We start from the raw sequence: 25,034 nt of genomic DNA on the forward strand, positions 1-25,034 counted from the left end.
ATATGCTTTCGTCCAATAGACTGTGGGACAGACTACTGCCTGGAGAGCACAACTGCTGAACTAAGAAGTTCATGTTAACCCCAAACAACTGTTTATAACATGATTCTGTATAAATCTCAGCCAATTAGTGAGGAAACTCAAATACAAATTTTGAAGACAATTTTATCTGTAAATTGTTGGAAATATCTGCAAAAAAGATATGACATCTAAGGCAAAACTAATGTGGGGTTTAGGAACTGTTCTCAACTTTTTAGTATCCTAAAGACCAATTCATCATTTGCTATATTTCAGGGACAGGAGAAATTTACTGTGGACTGGTTCAAAAGGATCTGAAAACTAACACTATTTTAAACACAAGTAACAGAAACTCTTTTCCTCATTAGGGTAATACACACTTAGCAGTGTATTATGGGAAGCTGGGGGTTCAAACAGCTCTTCTGCTAGAGTTTCAAATCTCTGTGTAGGGAATGCTAATGAACCAAAAAGGGACAAGGGACAGACTTGCCCCTGACTACTACCAGCCATTTGTGAGGGGAAGAACATTTCTTTGCTTCATTAAGAAATTATATAAATTAGTATCTTCTAGCTTTCAAAAGAGGACTGTGAAAAAAACCAGATTAACAGAACAAAGAATAAGAGCTGCAGGACATACTGAGGTCCTTATTATATTGCCTATTTAAAAACAAACAAACAAACAAACAAACAAAAAAAACCCAACCAAAACCAAACAAAAACCACCTTTCTATTTCATTGGATTCAAGTCCTTCAAGTCCTAGATCACTATTAGGCATTGCCATACTGAGGAACATTAAATAAAAAAATCTTCTGTATATGGGACCTTGGATTTCTAATGTGTTCAGGGAATGGAGGCAAAAATACCCAATTCCATAATTAATTTCTCCTTAAATCAACACAAAGTCCTTTTCAACAAAATGACCTGATTCATGTTGTTTATATGAGCACAAATTTCAGAGAATCTGTAGTTTCAGTTAGATTGAGAAGAGGGAATTTCTGCAGAAATTAGGTTAGATATTTTAATTTTCTTTCTTGCATCTTATGCTGAAGCCAGATTTACAGATTTACATTTTAGTTCTTATAGGTAAAATATGCGCATGTAGTACCAACACATCCAAAGAACAAAAGTTATAATTTGTCTGATTTTTAATGTTCAATTTTATAATATAAGCTGATTATTAAAACTTTTAATACTATACCTATGCTCATTAAAATGGTATCATCGAAATATTATAAAATCCATAGCACTTGTATCAGGACTTCAAAATTGCTGTTCACATTTACTGCATTTTTATACATGCGCTCACTGAAGCAACACACAGGTACGACTTTTTGGCCATATCTGTAACATGTTGACATGTAATGATACCTTTCCTCTTTTCCCTTTTATTTAAATAAAGTTGAGGAGAAAAAAATAAAAGTCAGAAAGCGTATATGGGGAGGATGGGGCAGGGAAGAGTGGTGTAAAATGGCAAGTAATACTATAGTCATTACAACATATATTGTAGCTATATATAGTATACATACACTACATATATATGTAGTATACAATACTACTATTATAGTAGTTCTGTTGTGGTAGAACTACTACTACTATCATAGTTCCTACTGAATTCAGCTCATGCTATTGTACTCACATGAGATGACTAGATCACTTCAAAATGTGTATATGCATGTGTGTACATTTGTATATTGTTATCATGTACAAACCTAAAGATGCTTTTTCAGAGTTCTTTTGTCAGCTTTCTTAGCAACATTTGCTAGCTTTAAACGTTCCCATTTATAACCCCAAAGAAAAATACATGTATAAGTAGTGCTGCAGAAAAAAGATCCTGATATACATTTCAGCATGTGTTTTTAAATCCTCTGACTGAAACTCACAATCCTTTTACCAGCTTAGAACACTGATAGTAATTCTATTACCACTGCAATAACCGTTCCTCTCTAATTCTCTAGACACAATTACTGTGCACCATGCAAGATGAATACAAATTAACAGAAGAGAAAACACCGTAAAAAAGGGAAAATCACTGTGGACTGAAATGTTCCTGCAGGGGATGCTCTTGCACTCTCCAGTTTAGCTGAATAAGCTTCCAGAAACACTTAAAAAAGAACGGGGGACGACGACGACGACGGGGGGGGGGGGGAGGGGTAGGGGTAGGGGTAGGGGAGGGAAGAAAAAAAGTGGTGGTGGGGGGGTGGCGGGGAGAAACCCAAAACATCAAGCAATGTTCTGTATGTGATTTTTCTTCTGTCCTTGGTGATTCATACTGATACAATTAAAATTTTAATTAACATTGTTATCTAAGATTATTTTTTCTTCCATTGTACCTAGCTATTCACTACTTTAAAGAAAGCAGCCAGTGCTTATATTTAGAGAAAAAAAAAAATCATTGTGTTTCACTTTTTGGTCAGTAAATGTTTCTGTTTAAATTTGTGCTGATTTATAGTGGAAGAAATTCAAGTACAAAATGCTTTTTCTATTGAATACAATTCCTCAACTCCGATATCTTTTCAAAGAAGTACCATATACCATAAGCAACCTTTAGCTGTGGACATACAAGAAAATAAGGTGAAAACAAAAGGAACAGCCTCGTTTAGCTTTGATATTTTTAACTTAAAACTAAGCAAAACTGAAGACTACAGCTACAGTTTACCACTGCCTCTGCTGGAGGCATATATGCCATGGTGACAGCCTATTTGGTTTCCACATCAGAAAATTTACAGCTGAACAATGCTACCTAATAATTCAGTGTTATTCAAAAACAAAACAAAACAAAAACAAAAACAAAACAAAACAAACAAACAAAAACCCCTAACAACAAAAACCAGCAACCTTGTTATGCAGGAACTGGGTAAAATGATTGTTGATTTTTAAGTCTTCTTATTTTGTCTTACTCCTCCTATAGTCTTCATGGGAGATTACCTTCCAATTTTCTTATCTTTTGCAATGTATAAATCCTTACATCCCACCATACTTTACAACTTTAACAGCACTTGTACTGCTCAATGCAACGTAGATCTGTCTTTTGATACAGAGAAACCATCTCTACTTTTATAAATAGAGAAGTAAACAATTTATAGCTTTCAATATCAGTTATATTATTTATTAAAAGTATCAGACTCGAGACAGGAACTGGACTGCTCAACTTAGATACTAAATTCTTATGGAGGCTCTCAAAGGCAGTTACACCCCACACACACCTCAGTCAATGATTTAGGCATTTACTTCAGGTGGGTCATTATCTTAAGTGCTTTATTTTACATGCAGGTTTTATGCCCACATTAAATAGACTCTATCCTGCCCTAATGGCCCTAAATAACAAGCAAGTGATAAGTTTTATCTCTCATTGTAAAAGCACAAGATCTATCTAGAGGTCTACCAGGTTTATGCTACAGACCTACATCCCTACACCGCCCTCTCATCTTACATTCTAGTTTGACTCTATTCATCAATCATTTCTCTTAAACTTAAGAGGCAGATCAACACTGATCCTCTGACTGACCACATTAAACTTAGCTTCTCAAGGCTTTTTGTACAGCTGGTATATAATAGTTTTCCCACTTTTCTTCATGGATAGGAAGGAAGGAAGGAACAAGTGAGCAAGCACTTGTTCCGTTGTTGATTACAAAAGCTTGCCATGTGCCATAGAGTCCACTCCTATTTTAGCTCAACAGTGCAAAGCTATGTTAAGTAAAACTCTATTAATAACACCTGGGAGTTAAGACTGCCTGCTTTAAACTTTTCTCAAGACATTTTCATTGATCTAATTCCTATACAAGCTAAACAAGATCTAAAGCCTTCTTTTGTGCATCTTGATCTACTACTCCTCAAAAGGGTAGAATTTGTCTGCTCTCAGAGTGAAGTGTTTCTCTTCATATTTATTGATGCCTAAAGGATATATTGGAGGCTAGAAGTGCTCAGCATGATTATTTTGCATTATATGTTTTGGGGTAAACTTATACTAAAACCAGTAGACAAAAACATTAGTCAAGGTTCAATTTTTTCCAACTCTGACTGGATGTTATTTTGTATCAAATCACTCTTTTGCTCTGCTCTGCCCTCTATAGTTCAAACGAGTTACCTAAGACTCTAGTAACTGTTGTTTAATGCAATACTTGGAAAAATGTGTGTTTAGGAAGATTATTATCATCAGATGAATATTTCTGAGAGCACACTTTCCATTTATTAATACATTTTTCTTTCAGAAATGTAGCATAATATTCTGAACAAAACACTGAAGAAAAGCTGAAAGAAAAGGCAAGATTGAGGAGGCAGAATCAGAGGAGAGTGTATAGTAGAGGTGAAATTTTTAGAAAGAATTCATGAGTTTCCTTTTTTGGAGGTGGTCAGACAAATTTCTAGTTTGTCCTATGTTAGTCTTACCACAGATTTTGAAAAACTAAATTGTTCACAATGATCTTTATCTTTCCATATTTTGTACTGCAGACTGTACTAAGAGATATTTTGTGAGAGGAAAATTATTTTCCTGCTGTTCCAGTAAGATTAAATGGTTAATATGCCACTACAGTAAACTGTAATGGAATATTTCTGTCTGGAAATGGAACAGAAATCTGTTTTATCAAATCCAGAAAAGTATTTAGGCCTCAAGTTAATGTGTCTTTTCTTAAAAACATAAACCTGAGCTTAAAATTATTATGGGTAGAAATTTGCTCAAATTCACTACTATAATTTCAAAAGTATGACCTCTGATCTTTTTTGTTTTTTTTCCCTTTGCAAAGTATTTCCTATTTTATCTGTATTATGGCAAAAATTTTGGAACATAATGAAATATTATAAATGAAATGCAGGTTATTATTTTACATTTTAAAAGAAAAATGAACAAACTTTTTTTCTATCAAACACTAAGATCTGGGTCTTCTTTTTCTTCTTTCCTAGGGTTTTAAAATTCCCTTTACCATAATTTAAAGTAATGCAGGGGTTTACAAGATTCTAGCTGAGCAGCTGAAATATGGCCTTTCCAAAAATAGATACTTTCAGGAGTCCTGAGCAGACAGTTTTCCTAAAGGCCATAACGTGGTCATATTCATCTTAACTGAATTCTACTCCTACACATGACAGAGAGGGCAATAAGATATGTAATAACTTGATCTAGGGACATTTTTATTTTCTTTGTGTGATTTTACTGAAATTGTGGCAAGCAGAGAAAAAATAATAAAAAAGGGAGGTTTATTATTGTTATTACTATATAGATTACGTAATGGGCATAAATAATTGTCCTTTGAGTATGAATGAAGATAGTTTCTTTTCAACAGTCAGTAAATGATGAGACAACACTTCAGATCATGAAGATTTCAGTGTATTTTCATGCAGGTTAACATAAAGTAAATATCCATAATAGAAACAAAAGTAAAAGAGAGTTGGTTCCCATATATTTCTAAACCAGTGTTGTTCTTTCTTTTTCTTGCCAACCTTTATATGTCCTTCTAGTCTTTTTATCAAACGTTCCTGTAAAGAAATTGAAAAGCGAGAGCAAAAGAAACCACATAGCAAAGTTTGCCGGCCTCTGGGCTGGGTCGTGCACAGAATGCTGGTGCCTAAATGTTTTCTGAAATGGAATCAAGCATCATGACTTGGAGTTGTAAGCTAGAGGGCGAGTTAGTACCTTTGGAGTGATAAATCAAACCCACTCAAATGGTGCAACAGAAGCACTTCCAGTTATTTAACCACAGAATCTGAAATTTCTCTTCCTTTCATAGCTTAGCTGCCCTTACCAGGGCAGGCTGTTCTGTCTAGGTCGAAGCCAGAGACTGAAATCTCTGCTAGAGTAGCTGCCTCACAGGGTAGTGGGGTTTTTGTTGTTGATTTTTAGTTGAGGGGTGGTGCTATTTTTTTTGGTTGGTTTGGGGATTTGTTGTTGGGTTTTGGGGTTGGGTTTTTTTTCTACATTTCTTCTTTTTTTTTCTAAATGGCCCAGAGCTGAACCTTTTGGTAGTTCAAAATCTGGTCACTAGGGGACTCCTCCAGCAGATAGTAGAAATATGTTAGTATTCCCCAATATAAGGAGAAAGCACTTTGCTTTCCTCTTTCTCCAAAAGCTTCCTGCCAGTAGACTGCCATTTAAGAGACACTACCAGCATCTCCATCCTTAACTGGCTTACATTTCAAAGGAGGAAAACCAAAACACAAACACCTAAAAGATCTGTATAAACTCATTCCAGGTCCTGTCTCACTTTAGCAAAGAGGTACCTTGTGAAAGCTCTGAAGAGGTAAGTCCAGACAAATGAATACACAGAATAGAAAGATTCTCAGGCACAATCGGGTTTGGAATTTCTTCTGGCTGGTTTTCTGGTTTAGTGCTCTACATTGTGATTGTTGTGAATCTCTCTGTTGGTGACTAAATACTTTCAAGTAGGAGCCTGAGGAACCCAAGGCACCAGATGTACACTGAACAGCAGTAGTCACCTACATGACTACACCCTTCTCACCACATTACTCCACAATCTTCTGGCTTCTCAGTCTCAGCTCTTCTTTTCTGGCTTATGCTACTCCCACAAAAGAGTTTATTCAGCTTAATGTGGCTCAGAGAAAAGGGTCAGAGGGGAAGATGAAGAAATCCTTATGACTAAAAAATACTGCATCAGCCTATGTGTGCATCTTTACCCAGATCAGTTTCCAGATAGCTTTCTCTGAAACTACACAACTACACAAGCAGGCATAAGAATAAGCAAAACAGCTAAACAACTTGATTTTTTTTTTTTTTTTTTTACACTGGCATCAGCAGTAAAAAGCCTTTCAAGAAGCTAAAAATCTAAACTTTTTTTTTTGAGTACTGTGCCTGAGGTCGCCCACGTAAGTTCTATGTATAACAGAAGATTTTCCCCTTCTGTTGAATTATGTACCAAGTTTCTTGATGGATTGGTCCTATCTCCCTCCTTTTCTTATCTGCTTTTCAAATTTTTTACTTTATAGGATGAAATTTTTATATTAGCTTTTTTTTTTTTTTCAGAAGAGAAGATGGCAATTTTTTATAGTAAGTTGATTCATTTAACAGGGTAAGGGAAAAGAAATAATATTATTTTCCCATTATACAATTCTTTATCTCTCTTTTCCTTTAAATAATTGTCTGGGTAAAATGGTCCAGTCACTAAATTAAATTTGGCCTAAGAACAGTCCTCACTAAAATGTAGCCTTTTATTTTTTCCATAGAAAATTATATTATCATACTTTGGAAATAGTATTCTGAATACAGAAGACAGAAAGATTCATAGGTCCTCACAGTATCTATTGGGTTTTGTTGTCCTTTCTTCACTGTAAACATTACAAAATGAAATATCATCATCCTCATTACAAGACACTATTTTAGAGGGAATAATGATTTTTTAAAGCATATTATACCATAAAGTTAATAAAAGAAGACCCTTTAGTTATCAAAATTGCTTCAAAATGCAATTCTTTTTTGAAAAAATTAGTTTTCCTAGGGCTTTTTGGGTGGATGATGTTTTTATTTTTTCTTCTAAGACCTGCTGAATAACAGCTTTCTAGTATTTGAAGCTTTCCGAACAAAAGTACAGGAACAGCCACCTTAATAGATGTGACAAATCTATGTGAGATAATTCTACTAATATACCTAGTTTATTGAAGAAGGTTTTGCATTAATTGAGTGCTGATGGTAAACTGTCTTTTATCAGTCTACATACATTCTCACCACCGAAGGAGGGTCCATTTGAATAACCTTTAGACATCTATATTGCATGTGTTTACCTCAGAGATAATTTGTAGCTTGGTTTTATAGCCAGGGAAGTAAAACAATGCTTTTAAGTTACAGTTAATTTTATCTAATGGCAGATGCCTAAATCTGAACCTCTGAACTCTGTGAAGTAACCTATTTCTCTCTATTAAGTTAAAACGGAGTCTAGATGAGATCAGAAATAGATGTTCATGTGACATGATCACTTAAGCTGTATTATACCAGCTAACATCTCTATCTTTCCTTACTCAACAAGGACCTGTCCTCTGCTTGCCAATATCAATTAATTTTAAGTCAGATAATTTGAAGTGAGATCCCTTGAAGCAGTCTAAAAGCCAGCTTTGGAGGCTTGCAAAAGTTTGACCTGTACTGTTAGAGGTATTCTAGAGTAAACTACATACATGTGAAACGGGACAAAAATATGGAGACTGTTCAAACTAGGTATAGGAAGTGCATTGGGTTAAATAATTGTCATGTAATTTGGCAATCAGCTATCTTCAGAAAAGCTATCATATTTTTAGACAAGTCCTGATTAGCTCTCCTTGCTGATAGTGTAACTAACAATTTTCTTTTTTCAGTCTTCGAATTTTCAAATAAGACTATGGCAGAAGTTATAGAAAACAGTGACTCTGCACCAATGTCTTGGAAAATCTTTTGACAGCCAGCTGGAGGAAAGTTTGCACAGCACACAAAATAGTTTTTATGTTCTGCAGACTTTAAAATCAGTAGCTTAGGGACCAGTGTCAGCCTGGACCACAGTGGAGCAGCACAACATTGTTCTCAGAAGTGTGTTCCTAGCCATTTAGGCAATATTTGATTGCATGTGAATGACACAGAGTTTAATATAGGACTGTGAGGTGAACTCAGCTGGGTTACAGCATTGCTCAGGTAAAGTGATATAGGACAGAAGACAATGACCAGTTGAGAGACTAGGGTGATAGTAGGGGACAACATACAACAGAAACACTTCAAGGGGCAGGCTATGGGCAAAGGCAAGAGACACTTTCCTTCTGAGAGCCTGTTCTCTCCTTTCTCATAAAATCTTTATGGATTTTAAGTAATATTTTTAATATCAACACAGAAATCACATTTGCTATATGGTTACAATCATGTGTTAGCTGGGAATCAGGGCTGTCCCCTTGCATGCATAACTAACGCATTAGGTCATCATTTCCCTGGGTGGTTTAGAAACTTCTTTGAGGCAATAAAGTGACTTGAGAGAAGTGATTAACTGAAGTCCTAACCATCTTCACAGAAAAGTGTTTAACTTACTGTTACAGGAGTCCTCAAAGTAGGAATCACTGTCAGCCCTGGAGATTCCCCCCAGGCAGTCCCTGCTCTGGATGGACTCATTCCTAGATGTTCTTTGTATGCTTAAATGTCCTGGGAAAAGAATCTGGCTGTTCCAGGGACTCCTGGAGGATGTTTCTGCTGCAGAATCAACTAAACTGTGCATAGATTAAATATATATATATATAAATAGTCAGGAATGGACACATAAGACAGTCTGTTGCAGTATTTAGGATACATAGACTGTGGAGTAGTTGGGATATGATTTGCATGTAGTTTAAGCTAGTCAACAGGAATAGATCATACATAAACCAGAGTAGCTGCAGTTGATATGGGCAAACTGATTGTAAGAGTTCACCAGAACCGCAGTTCAGGGGGTCTTGTCAAATTTAGCCAGAGACTCCTTTGTACTGACACTTGCAATGGAGACTGACTACTTGGTGGTGAATGACCACTCTTTCAGAGATTTGATTCATCACATGAGCATTACCTTTTGTAAAAGATGCAATACATTGGTGTTATAACACTCTATGCATGTGTTTCTGTGCAACACCATGTCACCCCTGTATAATTAACACCAGTTCAAAAGTGTTGGCCCCACCTTGCAGTGATGAGCAGCAGGCATAGTTTCACAGAGAGTAAATGGTTCTAGGATGGCCATGGCAGTATCTGCATCACAAAACTGTTCTTCTTCTGCCATGCAACCCCCTCCCCTAACTTTGCTTACAGCTTTGCATCCTTTCCTAATGTCAACTTCTTTCCAGCCTTTGCCCCATCATACTATGACACCTTTACCACAAATCCACCATGTACTGTATGCTCTGATTGTAATGAACCAGGATTAGCGTGTACCAAAGCTTCTCAGAAAAGATTTTGCTTTCTTCAATCATCTTTCCTGAATTCATTTGTAAATTTATACTGCCCTCTGATTACATTGCACAATTTGACCCTAAATTATGAAGACAAAGGCAAAATGTGTTTTAGCCTGTGTAATACACGTGGAACACTTTCCTAAAATTCCCATTACAGAATATAAATAGAGATATGCTGTGTAGTCAGCTTTTACTGAATCTGAATGAAAATTCATTAGTAGGAACTGCATTTGGTGGTGTTTGTCTGTTGCAACCCTTCACATTCCTATTATTGAGCAGGCATCTAATCTGCTTAGCCTGATCCAGACTGTAAATTTGTCGCTTGATTGAATACTGGTTTTAGTGTTGATGATATCCCTGGGATCATGAACATCATAAAATAGCTGCCAAGAACTGATCAGCTAAATGGAGATATGAGAACAGTGAATGTCAAGACAAGCAAAGATATATAACTTAGTGACACTATACACCAAGAAACAGAAAGGGGATCTAAGCTTTCATGAAAGAATGATTCAGGTCAAGAGCACTTAAGGTTTGGAAGTGGCTGCTATGCTGGTCCATCCTTCTACTGTTTAACGTAAAGTCAGACGATCTATGGTATGTATCTGGTTACAGGAAAGGATTTCTGAGCCCATAGAGGCAAATAACTATTTCACATAATCAGATTTTCAATAGCAGCTGGTCTCAGGTGAATGATAGGTAAATTAGAAAATCTGATGCTTCCCCACTCCCCACTCTGTTAAGTGTGAAGATCTTGTGTTAAAAATTATTAACTTGCAAAATACTTAAACCCCACTGACACAAAATTAATTCAAAAGAAGGAAAAACTTTCAGTGTTTATTGTTATTTTCCCTTTTCTCCTCCTTCTGTTGAATTTATCCTGACTTGAGTTCTGTTAAATGAACTAGCGATTTGTGGCAATTTATTAAACCAGGCAACTTTAACTTAGACTAGTCATAGCCATGGAAGAAACAGCAAGTCACACTTTTCGATCCTTTTTGTCCTCAGTCTAACTAAGCAGGTAGTTATGTGTTGATAACCAGCTCTCCAACATACCTAATTTACTGCTACAGTGGTCTCTAGATGTACCTATCTTCCACTATAGTGGTGCCTATGAAACATAAAGGAAATGATGGGTTCAAACTTCTGAAAGCACCAGCAAAAGAAATACTTTCTTGTTTTTAATCTCAAGAATTAAGTGTTCTTTGTGAATTCTAATCATGAAGCTGGGATGTGATACTGAGCTTTGAAGCCGTGTAGTCATTTTGGAGAATAGAGAAGTGAGGGAATCCTTCAGTTCCTGGAAAGACCACATGGTAGAGAACACTAAGGTATAGTTGCTTTCCTGAAATTCAGTTTTCAAAATTGCCTTGTTCACTGTTTCCAAAATTCCTGACTAGAAGGCTGGAGTAATTTCTTCACCAGAAAAAGAACTTAGATCTGTCAAGCAACATGAAACTCTCAAAGGCAATAGCCTCTAGGGAATAATTGCTCTGTTGGTAATGTACAGGGAAGCAGTGACTAAGATCCTGAACATTTGGTATCTATTCACAGAACCACAGAACCATAGAATGGTCTGAGTTGGAAAGGACTTTCAAGTATCAGCTAGTCCAACCCTCTGTCATATACAGGGACATCTTTCAGTAGATCAGGTTGCTCAAAGCCCTCTCCAACCTGACCTTCAACACTTCCAACGATGGGACATTCACACTTTCTCTGGGCAACCTGTGCCAGTGTCTCACCACCCTCACCATACACATTTCTTCCTTATGTCCAATCTACACCTACCCACTTTCAGTTTAAACCCATTACCCCTTGTTCTGCTACTACAGGCCCTGGTAAAAAGTCTCTTTCCACCTTTCTTATAAGCCCTTCTTCACTATTGAAAGGCTGTAACCAGGCGTCCCCAGAGCTTTCTCTTCCCTAGGCTGAACAACCCCAACTCACTCAGCCTTTCTTCAGAGCAGAGGTGCTGCAGCCTTCTGACTGTCTTCACGGCCCTCCTCTGGACCTGCTCTGACAGGTGCATGTCTGCCTTGTGCTGGGGATCCCAGAGCTGGGTGCAGTACTCTTGGTGGGGTCTCATGAGTGCGGACTAGAGGGGGAGAATCTCTTCCCTTGACCTTCTGGCCATGCTTCTTTTGATGCAGCCCAGGACAGGATTGGCTTTCTGGGCTGTGAGCCCATATTACAATCAAGGACTCAACACGCTCTTTCTCTTTCAGAAAGCGAAATAAATAAATCAGTAAGTAAATACATAAACTGAGAATTTTCAATATTGACAGCTATAAGTATATCCCTTTAAATGAAATCTCACTTAAAGTTTTGGTAGACAAGGACTAAAGAATAGAATATGTTATTTTAGCAGACTGTGAACAAGTCAAGTAATCAGTAACTGCTTTTAGTTTATTTGACTAAATTTATTTCCCTGATTGTTTTGCCTTCTTCGAATAAAACTTTTTTGTGACAGAGTACTATATCAAGTTACCTGTTCTAAATCAACTAAGCTCCGCTATGTAAGGTGTGGATTTTTAGCTGGAGGATTAATATTTAGTGGACATGTCTATTAGTGCATTAACAAAGCATTTAAAAGACTGTATTCATTTTGGCACAGCTCTCTTGAAGTGTTTTGCTAAATTTATCTAATTTCTACTGTTTGAGGAATGGTAAGGATTTGGGGTTTTGAATGTATGTGTCAGTAATTCTTGCATCCCATTGAACAAATACTGAATTAGGTGAGAACCAATATGCTTTAGGAAGCATATAAATGACACTATGTTAGAAAAAAAGCTCACAGGCATTGCTGATAACTGTATTTTTCTTTTTACTTCACCAGAAACTAGAATATTTATGCCTCAGATCTACTGTTTGCAGATTTAGCAAGGCTGACACTGGATGTTAGTATCAGTGGAAGCACTTTAATATTTTAATTTCCTACTATTTTTTTCCTTCCTTCTTCTTCTGAGAATTATGGTGGTTGTTTTTTTTAAGATGAGGAAAGCATACCAGCATTCCTTTTTTCATTCTTGCATCAATTTAATTGATGCTCTAGAACTGCCTGCTATTATACATGCAGAGGGAGTTGATTAATTAAAGCATATTAGCTCCAAGAGAAATAATCTATTTTGGGGTGGTTTTTTTTTACTTTTTCATAGATGAAATAGTCATTCTTCTATATACATATAAATCAAGGTTTTCAGTTAATTCTGTAACTATTCTTTTATGAGTTTTTTTCCTTTGATTGGCTTAATTTAACTAACTTTTGATAGTGATACCTAAACAATATAGTCCTTTTTTTCCCAGAATCTATTCTCATAGGTAGAACAAAAAGAGAAGAGGACAAATTTCTTTTTCCCTGTATGTGCTTTTTCTTTCTTTTAGTCCTCTTATTGATACTCCTTTCCTCTTAGCCTGTACATAGAAAATGTCCAGCCTGGGGAAGAGATGCTGCATATATCTTAATTCATATTTGCCTATAATAAATCATTTTATCATAATTTATTTGATAGCACTGTACTCTGTATTCATATGTGTCCTTCCAAAGGTCTTTAAAGGTCTTTGAACACAATTTGAAGCTATTTTGATGAGCAGGGTGTGTCAGTGTGCTCCTCCTCCCCATCATGACCTTTATTTCCGTAACAATCATCAACTGATAACCACCAGTGGCAGTCCTGATTGATGTGTCTGATCATCCGGTCTTGGTGGCTGTGTCCCTCTCAAAGTAAATTTTGGGGAAACAGATAACAACACAGTAGCCAAGGGATAATTTATCAGTGTTCCCACCTAACTACCATGCTTGACAAGGTCCAGCTCAAGCCAAGTTTGAAAGAAAATTCTGTAGTTGGTATGCAAATATGACTATGAGTCAATTATCTTACTCCACAAATAGTGGACAGCCCAGGACCCATTGAATTCTCCTGCTAAACAGTGGGTTGCATGCCAGGATGTCCCCTTGAGCAGGGACATCTCTCAAGGTTACTCCTCCAGGCTGAGAGATTCTGTGCCACAAGAGATTCTTGGTAAGTGATTAATAGCATGCTATACTTGGAAATCTTAGCTAAGTGATATAAAGGATTGATTATGCACATATAATCCTTTAGATATAAACAGTGGACCAAGTCTGGGACTAAGTCTGGATCCAGCTGCACCTGAACTCCCCTCTGAGAAGGAGTTTAGAATGCAAGGGGGTCCTTTCTGAATCTCATGACTCAACAGGAGGGTCTCCCTGTCCTCCATGCAATAAATAATCAAGTGTACCTTGTCATCAAATCTTGTTAAACCACTGTTGCATTTTATTATCAAACTTGTTAAATCACTGTTTTATACCAATAAACGTTGCTTCTCTCTTATGAGTGAAGTGCGTCACTCCATCCACAACACGGGGTAGGACCATGTTCTTTGCCAAGGCCAGGTGTCAGAGACTATCTGTACCGATTTTACATAATACTTGACGCTATCTACCTATGCTCACTGTGATACCATGAGGTACTAAATATTTTTAATATTTTTACTAACTTTTACCTTTCTGACTGTTTCTTTCAGTTTAATGTGTGTGAAATAATGTTAGAACTATATTGTAGCCCATCAGAGTTGCAGGTATAACACGTGCAGAGGCAGGACATGAAGGGCCTGTGGGAGTTTGAGAACATAACATGCCAGGATACGGTACTGAAGAGGCACAGAGAGCAGAGGGTGCCTTGTACTTTTTTGCAGGGCTGTCCACAATGTTCTGTGATGGCCTGAACTGAAAACAAAAGAACAAACAAAAAAAACCAAACCAGTAATTATGATAACCTTAATACCGTAGAGATGGTGACAGGAGTAGTGGCCCAGTTTGCTTATTGGATCTGGTTTTACCATGTTGTACAGATTTACCCTGAAGCCTGTTAGAAGTATAATTAACACACAAAACTGAGTTTTTCTTTTAAAAAAAAAAAAAAAATCAAGTCAACATCTTTAAAATATGAACTTCAGATAATTGCAAAATAAATTTGTGAAGGCTTTCTCAATTATTTGATTGTAATATACAATCTTATCACTTTTTATTGTCCTATCCATATTATATCATATAATATGCAGGTGGAGAGACAAAATGTGCATCAAAAATTTAATGAGCTTTTAGGTTATCCTCATGGAATCTCAGTTCACCCACCCAATAAGACTGATCACTTCACTCAGCTGAAATGGATAGCATAGGTAGGCTATTTGGCCTTCTTTTTTCTTCTTTGATTCAATACAGAAACTTTCTTAACTGATATTTTGCACATATTCTTCAGGTTTTGATCTGCAGGTCTATTGCTTATTTATATACCTAGTCAACATATATTGTTTCAATTGATATGCACATTTTTTCCTACACTTAATCTTTTGTATATTCTATAAATTGAATCCTATTTTTTCAACCTTTTTCTCAATTCATTAAGACTCTTCTGAATTCTTATTCTTTGAACACTCAATCTCTTCCAGCTTAGAACCATCTGAAAATGTAATAAATATGCTATTTCCTGCATTATCAGGTCAACCTTGACAATATTTTATGCCTGCAGACACAGATTCTTAGTCATCCTTTCTCTGGGCTAGTGAAACAGTGGTATTATTACCTTTTTGGAACCATTTTTACATCTGTTACAACAGCTTCCTATGGACCACGTTTTCTGAACTTGATTAAGAGAATGTCATGTGAGACAATATCAAAAACCCCACTGGAGTCCGTATATGACATTTTTTGTCTCTTGCCACAAGGCCTGTTCCCGTGTCATGGGAGGAAATTAGATTGGTTTGACACAGGTTTTTTGTTGACAAATTCATGATGGCTGTAGGTGTTATATACCCTTGTGTTGACATTACCATAAAATAGCAAGAAATAAGTACAGAAGGAAAACCCTCTACCTGCGTATGAACAGTTTTGTGGGTTTTTCTTTTTTTCTTCCAAGCTTAGGAGGGACATTGATTTTGCAGTATCTCTGAACCCCATGATTTTCTTTGTAATTTGGCACACATATTCTCAGTTTCAAAACAGCTCCTTGAAACAGCTTCTTGACTGTAGGTTCAGCCCAAATATATAACCTTTAAAAAGAACACCCACTATTTCCATTGGTCAATTGCATCTGGTGCTACAGGGAGAATTTGCAAGGATTGGTTCCTCACAGAGACCAGTGCTTAAACAGCTGAAAACCTGGCACCATAGGGAATAGATTCCACTTCCATGGAAAATGAAATTTAAGATTTTGATGGTTTTGCTGAATGGCATGCAGAATACTGTGCAGAGATGCAATTCAAGTTATTCTTTACAGGAATATTTTCATCTGGAAAACTTGGATATCCATAAATATCTCACAGGTATTTCCAACAGGCAAATCACATTTAATTCAGCTGCTTAAGCTGACATAGAAATTCTTCAGCTTTTACTCCTTCAATTCACATAGTGTAAACCCTTTCCAGGAGCATGATATATAATGCAAACAAAGAGTATAACAAAACAGGGAAGGGGAAGGTAAGTCTTGCAGATATTTAAAATGCTTCAAAAAATATAAACCCTTCTGTATTATAAGGTAATAAATAAATATGGAAATAATGTATAAAGAATATAAAGATATGTGAATACAAGAATATGTGAAGAATATAAACTATATTTTTTGCAATACAAAATATGGTTTAGAAGTCTTGAAAAAGTGTATTTTGAGTGTGAAATTATTAATAAAGGATATGCAGATTATAATCCCCTAAAGTAAAATATCTGTCTCGTAAGGACCTACCTCTATTCTATAGGAATGATCTGATTGTTATATTGTGTTGAAATTTGGGGAGCCATGAAAGAAAAACAGTAGGGTATACTTTCAAGTCTTTGAGCTCAGGCTACTCCTCAGGCAGCAATGCTACATTTATCACACACAATCCAGGTTAAAGCTATCATTTTATGACCTAAAAAAAAAATTATAGAAAACTACAATGCAGAAGATAAATTAAACTACTTCTTATGCAGAGGAGGTATTAGAACTAAGCGTAAGGAATGTCTGTTTTCTGAAAACTGCTTGGCATGCAGTATTACCTGAACTATGTCAGTGTCCTTTCCCTGTAAGCAGTATCACCTGGGTACTTAGGTCCTAGGACAAATAAAGCAATTGCCTGCTCTACTTACAAGTAATTGAGAACCATTTTGGCTGTTTCAGCTTTTGCTGGGCATATGTTTGCTTGGCTACAAAACCTGTTATAGCACAAGTCATGAAATGGTCATGAAAATTTGTGAAGTTCCTTTTAAAGACTAGTGATTTTCAATGGTGATTTTTTATTTTTTTTAGAAAATTTGTGAAGTTCCTTTTAAAGACTAGTGATTTTCAATGGTGATTTTTTATTTTTTTTAGTAAGTTGTATTTATTACAGCAGTGATACTGCTATGACTTTGTAAAGCCAAGCAAAACATACAGAAAAATACATAGTAGAAAGAAAATCTCAAAATAACATTACCTGTTCCTTCTGTTTTCACATTTTTTACAGAAAGTTTAGATTTCATTAGGAAACTTTTTATATCCCAGATAACTTGGTAATAGGATTGCAGAATAACACTCCTTTAAATCAACTGAAAGGCACCAACAGATTTAAATTGACCCGTCTCTACATAATGGCTTTCTAATTCCAAGATCATCTGAGCAAGACTTATGAGAATTTAGTTTAACCTGAAATAAGTTTTCACTTTAAAGAGTTCCCTACAGACTAAAAAAAAAAAAAAAATAAATAAAAATACCACACCAAAAAACCCCCACAACAAATTAATGGACATTTGTTGAAAATTTTCTAGGATTCTGTTGTGGTCTTTTTTGTTCCACTGGCAAGCTGGACACTTGCAAGGGAACGAGATCTACCCCAACAAACAGACAAATGTGATTCTGACTACATATGTCTAAAATTTGGGCAAGTACTGTTCACACTAGTATTGATGTTTATAGTCAGTGCAGAGAAAAGGGCATTTTAAGAGCGTGACTCATTAACGACATAGAAATAAATAATGTCCTATAATTTTCTATTTCTCATCTCTTACTGTGAATTAAATCCAGACAGGTAGATGTGGACATGTACATATGCAAATACACATATGTGTGTATGTTCAGAGAAATCCTCAGAACTTCCAAACAAAACAGTAGAACACATGGTGTCCCAGTCAGTTGAATGGAGCACTGGACTATGTGCAGGTCCTTAATGTTGAACTAGCATAAGGTCCAGCTATGCAGCAACAGCAGGAGCCACACAGCCTTCTGCTCTCTTCTGCTTCACTCTTCTGCTCCTCTGCGCTTGGTGCATTCATTTTTGTGGGGTTTTAAACTGTACAAAAATTTTCAGAGGAAAGGAAGAGTTAAATGACTACTCTGTGGAGTTATTTTAGTTACCTTGACACTTCATCTCCTAAAAAGTGAGATAAGAGCTGTCAAAAAAGTAAATGAAAACACAAATAGTCTTAAAAGATTTTATTGCATGTAAGCAGATTTTATTGCATGTAAGCAGATTTTACTAATCAACACGGTAAGTCAATGATGCACGTCTTTTCACAACTTAAACACAGCAAATATAAATTAATATGCATTGTGAGCAAGATCATATTTTGTCTTCATTACTAAAAAGCTATTTTTTGGTTAATGTTCTTTCTGTGGCTGTTAGTAGTTCGCTGATTTTGTGGGTCAGAGTATGGGATCACAATGTTCAGCTTATTCTGTAACAGACTGTGGTGCTCATTGGCTGTGTCTCTGACTTATATAACTGTTAATTAGTTCTATGTGAACCACTTAATATTAAAGCTAATTTTTGCTCTTTATTCCCTCATTTGAACATTTTTTTTGAGCAATTAACTCAGCTTTTGCTGTGCTTGGGTCTTCTCACATATTAACATCATTAATCATTAAGAATGTTAAAAGGTGTTTTGCCTCTCCTTAATAAATGCTAAATTATAAATGTGGACAAAGATGCAACCAAGTAATTTTAAAGCAAAGACAGTAACATAATAAATTTCCTGGAGCACTACAGAATGTCAGGTTAGTCTGAGATGTGAATATATATGTAAATCTGGGAAAGAGTTTGTGAAAGAGAAGAGTGATGCAGTTGTACAGAAATGTAATGTAATTGTTCAGCTTGACATTAGTCCTGATGAGATAGATTTTAAATACTTGTCTTGTTTACAAGACAACTTTCTGAGACATTTATTTTAAAGATTAAATCAAAATTGATGAGAACATAGAAATCTCATCAAGGTGATTTTACATTGAGATTATTCTCATCTCCTAAAAGTACAAGCCCTTTTTCATAATGTGGTTTCAGGCCAAAAGGCAAACAGAAAACAGTGGAAGAGCAGAAATGCTGTACATTGACTTATCAAATCAGAGGCCACAGACATGCTGCATCAGAAATTTAATTTGTTTGAAGCAACATTTTAGATAACATTAATTATTTGCAAATTAATAATAAAACATTGTCACAAAGTGTTTTCGTCAGCTGTGCTATGCAACATATTATTCTATTACCAGATTTCTAGCTGAATTCAAGGTTAAGTCATTACTAAGACTAGCAGTTACCTTACTACCTATTGCTCTGGGTGGCAAATAACAACTCTTTAGCCTTACTGATTTATATAGAGGTCTGAGAAAGCACGTTACATCTATTTCTTAGCCACCTGGTGTCATGTAACTTCAACTCCCTATAGTCCTTGGCAGGACACATTGGCTGGGCTTATATAGTCATCTGACATATTGAAAAGTTTGAATAAAAAGGAGAAAAGTGATTCTTTTATATTTAAAATGCCTAGGTGTTTCTGTATGAGTTTATTATTATAAATAAATTAATCTGTCACTAAGAAAATATCAGGACAAGCAGAAAGATAAAATAATAGTTTCACATTTAATTCACAATGTGAAAACCAGCTCTTGTCACTGGTTCCCTCTTTAGTTATTTCTTAACTGAAATTTATCTCCTTTGCTCAGAAACTGTACACACCTCACAAATATTCTGTCTGTAATGATATTACTCAATCTGTATGCAGAGCTTTCAAAATGTTTCAATTTACACCCACTTTGTCTTTTACTGCCTTATCCACAGATGAGGCAAATGTAACAATGACACACAACATTAAATGGAGCTGATCTGCATGAATCTTTGTTCTTAATGTTCTCTATTCTAGCTCTATAGACTTCAGGGTGAAACAAAAATAACAGCTGGACCAACAACTTCTGGCCTCTGCCACTCAGTATCTTATAGAGATTATTAATAAAACAAAGTAGACCAAATAACCAAGGCAATTGGAACTATCTACTTCAGTGTTCCACAAAAAGATGTTTCTATATATACACTGACATGAGGACTGTCACACATTTGAAATATTTTTATTTATTTATTTATTTTTAAAATATATAATTTTCCCTTTTCAGTCCTGTTTCTGTCCAAGAATTGTTGGTATTCTTCAGTCAACGTAATGCTAGATGTGTTTCTGTCATTCAAACTTCCAGGTTTAAAAGATCTTAAAACAGATACCAAAGAGGGACCTAATGGTTGTGAGGCATTTTTAAACACAGAGTTTGTTCAAGGCATGAATCATTCTTTGTTAAGGGCAGCCAGTAAACACAAAACAAGACAATGATCTTGACATTTATTCTGTAGGGGAACATATACAGAGACAAGTCAATAGGATTCCCTTAAGCATACTAGCACAAACTTGCTAGGAAAGGATGAGAAACTCTTTGCTCCGTGTGACAGCAAAAACACAGAATCCTTCCTATTTTAGATTACCTATTTGTTCTATTAGGTTTAATTAGGTTTTTCTCAGACATTGTCTAGAACTCCTCTATGTGTATAGAAACATAAGAATTCTTAGTAACATAAACAACTCAGATTAGTATGGCAAACCTGAAAAAGCAGGGAAATATGGACGGTTTGCACAGAAGTGTTATTTCCATGTTTGAAGAAGCCTCTGCCATATCTAGTTATGGAAAAAAAAAAACCCAAACCCAGTGATGCAAATTGTACCAGTAATGCATCTAAGACTGTTTTGCAGTCTATTACATTACGGCAGCCATGTTTAATAGTCACATATCACCATATTGTATGAGGACAGAGATGAAAGAAGACAGAACCAAAATGACTCATCACCAGGCTGAATAAAAACTTTAAAAATTTATTTCCCCCCACACCCATGTCTTCCAGAACTTACTTCTGAGCTCCCTATGGCTGATTCTGATCTATGTTATTTTTTACAGAGCTCAGAGAAATCACACCAAACTTCCAGTACAATATGTGAGTTCAGAATTGGGAACAGTCTCTTTGGTATATTAATTGGGAAACTTTAAGAAGCTATTGTAATGCTATGCAGCTGAGATTTTAAGTCTTTGTACTTTAGTCAGAGAATCATGCAAAATATTTCATTCAATCTTCCATTGCATCTCTTCCCAGAAGAATAAAAAAAATCAAATGTGATTTCTGCTTCTCCTGTAATCCTTGTTTCTGTGTAGAAATACAGCATATTTCTGATAGTCTAGTGGCATATCTTAACAAAAAGTTTCAGTTAAGAGACAGATTTTTCAAGACAACTTTATGTTAAATTTTCATGAAGCATCAAAAACTTTTTTTTGGATAAATTTATGGGAATCTAAATAACACTTTTAAACTCAACACATATATGTAAATTAATTAGGGGTTTAATGGCATTGAAAGAAACTCAAAGTTTGCCAGGTTGTTCTAAGAAGTGATTTTAGACTGACCAGTAGTTTATCAAAGGCCAACATCTATGATCTTTTCCCTGTTCAGATAAGTGAGGGATATTATATCAGTTTTCAAAGAAAAGGAAGAAAGTGCTGAACCCTTTCCTAACTTGCCAGAGCTCTCCACTTAGCAAGAGAAATGAAAAGAACATTTTCGCTATCTAAACAGATTAGATTGGTACCAGGAGCTCTTTAAGTTCAATTATACTGCCTGATTTATTTAGTGAGTGGGCAGATTTTGGTAATTTCTTTAATAACACAGTAGAACAATACTTATTTCATGACATATTTAAAAAGGTTGGATTGTAATATAATAAACTACTCGGTGCGTCCCAGTAGTGACATTAAACACTTAAGGATTTCTGCATATTTCTGTGTATTCAGTTACATCAGAGTGGGAGAGAGGTCCAGATTAAAAATATGAGCAACTGAAAAAAAATAGAGTATGAGCTTTCAGTATGTCAGCTAATCCTACCCATGTGTGGCATTTTGCATGAAGTTCTGAGTAGTTCAAAAGCTCGCACCTCAAGACAGTTTTCACAAATAAAGATAAAGGTCTCAAGTATTTAACATGATAGAGACATACTCTGAGTATACAAACTAACTGTCTGTTAATTTTTAATTAATTTATTGAATGTTCTATTTTTAAAAGGAAACTTTTGCAACTGTACTCATTCAGCCTTATACTATGGGGCTTAAATTTCTCACATGAAATATATGCCCTTCAATAGCATGCAGTTTAGTTTCTTATGTTCTCCCTAAAGTCATGGTAGCATGACTTGCTTCAAGATCCAATCAGCACTGATCTTGCCAGGGATTTTTGCCATCAGATCTAGTATTCTCCATTATCTACTATGTATATATAAACTATATGCTGTGATTCAATATGTAAATTCTAATGTGGGATTAAAACCTCACTATGGTAACTGTATTCTAAGAATGTCTAGGATATAAATAAATATATGTCTATACACATACACATATATAGTGTAATAATTTATCAATAACCCTATATTCTAGTTTTCCTTTTTCTGCAAACACACAGCTAATAAGCTATACCTTTCTGGAAAATTTTCATGGATATGCATTACTTGCATTTTACCTTTTTTCTGAACCGTGTATGGTTGTCTTTCCTTTGTTTGCTAAAGGACGATGTTAAGTTTTTATGGTATTAAAGAAATATTTGTTATCTGGGAACATTTCTAAAAATGTATCAATAGAAAGTCTTTCTTAAAACTCACATTTTTTTGAGACCAAGTGGAAAAGAAAACCAGCAGCTAAATCTCAGAGTAATTTCTATGTGTTTCTTACAATGAAGGTTGATAGAAATTGCTCTTAAAAAAAAGAAAAAAAACAAAAAAAAAAAAGAAAAAAACCTGCACAGCGCATTTCCCTGAATACTTTTGCTCTGTGTAGGAGAAAAAGGGACCCTAGGGTCATGGAAGGGAAGTAGAAAAAAATATACTAATAGAAATCCATCAATCACACATCCAGGTAAAGTGGAAGAGACAACCTGCTTATCTTAAATATACACTATACTATACTCACACTTTAAGCATAGTTTGTGAGAAATATTATTTAAATTCAGACTTTTTTCATCCATTTTTATAGGTGTTAATATATCATCTTGTTTTTCAATACAATATCTTTGAAATTACCAATTAAAAGAAAAAGAAAAAGAAAAAGAAAATCCCTATTTTTCTTTAAAGTTCTTCAGTCCTGGACTATGAGATTATTTCCTGCACCAAAGAGATAACACTACTATTAAAAGTTGGATCCTGAATAAGGCTAAAAATAAACTTTTGAGGACTTGTGCACAATATGTTTTTCAGATTGCTTTTGTACAGATTCCCTCCTACTTTTCTCTCTCAATAACTTTACACAAATTCCCAGAAGAGATTTTATGCTACTTTTCTAAATAGAAAAACCCAAGCTCCAAATATGGGTGTAATCTATCTGTGAAAGACTGGATTCATACCTGTAACAGTTGTCATTGGTATTTTTACTTTCTTTTTAATCTCCTGGAGTCTGAAATGGACTCATTCATTCACATGGGTGAAAGGTTCGGCTGTTTCACTTTAGCAGCCTTGCTTTGAGGAATTTTTACAGATGACTGAGGCAGAGAATTCTACATGCTCCAGTGCATGAGCAGCTCTGAAGCACATATGATTTTGATGGAATTTCATTTTTACTGAATACCTTGAAAACTTAAAACACACTGGTAAGGCTGACTTCTAGCCCATACAAATTTAAAGTATAAAGTAGTCATTTAATATAGTGTCATGAATTTCTTTTCTGGACACATTCATAGAATATTTGTTGGAAGGGACCTCTAAAGATCATCTAACCCAACCCCCAAATAGCAAATTTGTTCTCAACTGAACACTGATCTTGAAAATTCGATCTAAATTACCCTAGGTGTGATTTCCAATAAATGTACTTGTTCATTATTATAGTTCATATATAAGGTATATTTCCAGAAATTAATAGGCTAGTGCATCTTCCTCTCCCATATGACTATTCATAGAAGTGAAGTTTGGGGTTTTTTTTAAGTGTTTGTGAAAAGACACGGCACTCCAGTTCACAGATGTTGTTTTGAGGAGTCATATACCCTCCTCTCACATATTTCCTCAGTTCAAATATTCACCATGTTAATGTATTAATATAGTGATAGGAAACTTAAATGGAAGAGGTTGAGGTAGTGGCTTCAAGTTTTATTTCTCATAGTTGATTAAACATACTAATTCACTAAGGATTATGAGATAAGCAATTCTAGATATTAATTCAATTCAAATAGTAATTTAAAAGCAAACAGGGAGATTTTCTGTGTAATTATAATAGAAAATATAATGCAGAATCTCCAGAACAGATGAAAATGTAAACCAGCCTGATTGGGTAAGCCACAGAGTGCCTACAAATATTACTTCATAATTCAGTCAGGGGTGGCACTAAATATTGAAACAAAGAGTAATCTTTTCCTAAATAGGTAAGATGTATTTTGGGGATTTCAGCACCTGGACTAGCCAAACACTGATGAATGAAAAAGGTGTTTTTTACATTGAAACCAACAAAGAACAAGTGAATTGAATAACAACTGCAGAAAAAAGAGACAGATGTTCAGTTTAGATTTCAGTGTCTAATATTTAACCAATTTCTGTGGAATAACTAGTAGGATATAGAATCATAGAATGGTCTGAGTTGGAAGGGACTTTCAAGTATCAGCTAGTCCAACCCTCTGTCATATACAGGGACATCTTTCAGTAGATCAGGTTGCTCAAAGCCCTCTCCAACCTGACCTTCAACACTTCCAACGATGGGACATTCACACTTTCTCTGGGCAACCTGTGCCAGTGTCTCACCACCCTCACCATACACATTTCTTCCTTATGTCCAATCTACACCTACCCACTTTC

The 25,034-nt window shown here is 35.5% G+C and overlaps 1 long non-coding RNA gene across 1 annotated transcript; it reads left to right on the forward strand.

Annotated features, from left to right (window-relative positions):
• The first annotated feature begins 6,196 nt into the window (after positions 1–6,196).
• On the forward strand, positions 6,197–21,494 carry LOC129784323 (uncharacterized). The gene is made up of 3 exons (XR_008746907.1): positions 6,197–6,246; positions 14,969–15,085; positions 21,121–21,494. It is a non-coding gene; the product is annotated as an uncharacterized LOC129784323 (long non-coding RNA).
• The last annotated feature ends 3,540 nt before the right edge of the window (positions 21,495–25,034 follow it).

Source organism: Falco peregrinus, chromosome 4 (genome assembly GCF_023634155.1).
Source record: "Falco peregrinus isolate bFalPer1 chromosome 4, bFalPer1.pri, whole genome shotgun sequence".
Taxonomy (NCBI): Eukaryota; Metazoa; Chordata; class Aves; order Falconiformes; family Falconidae; genus Falco; species Falco peregrinus.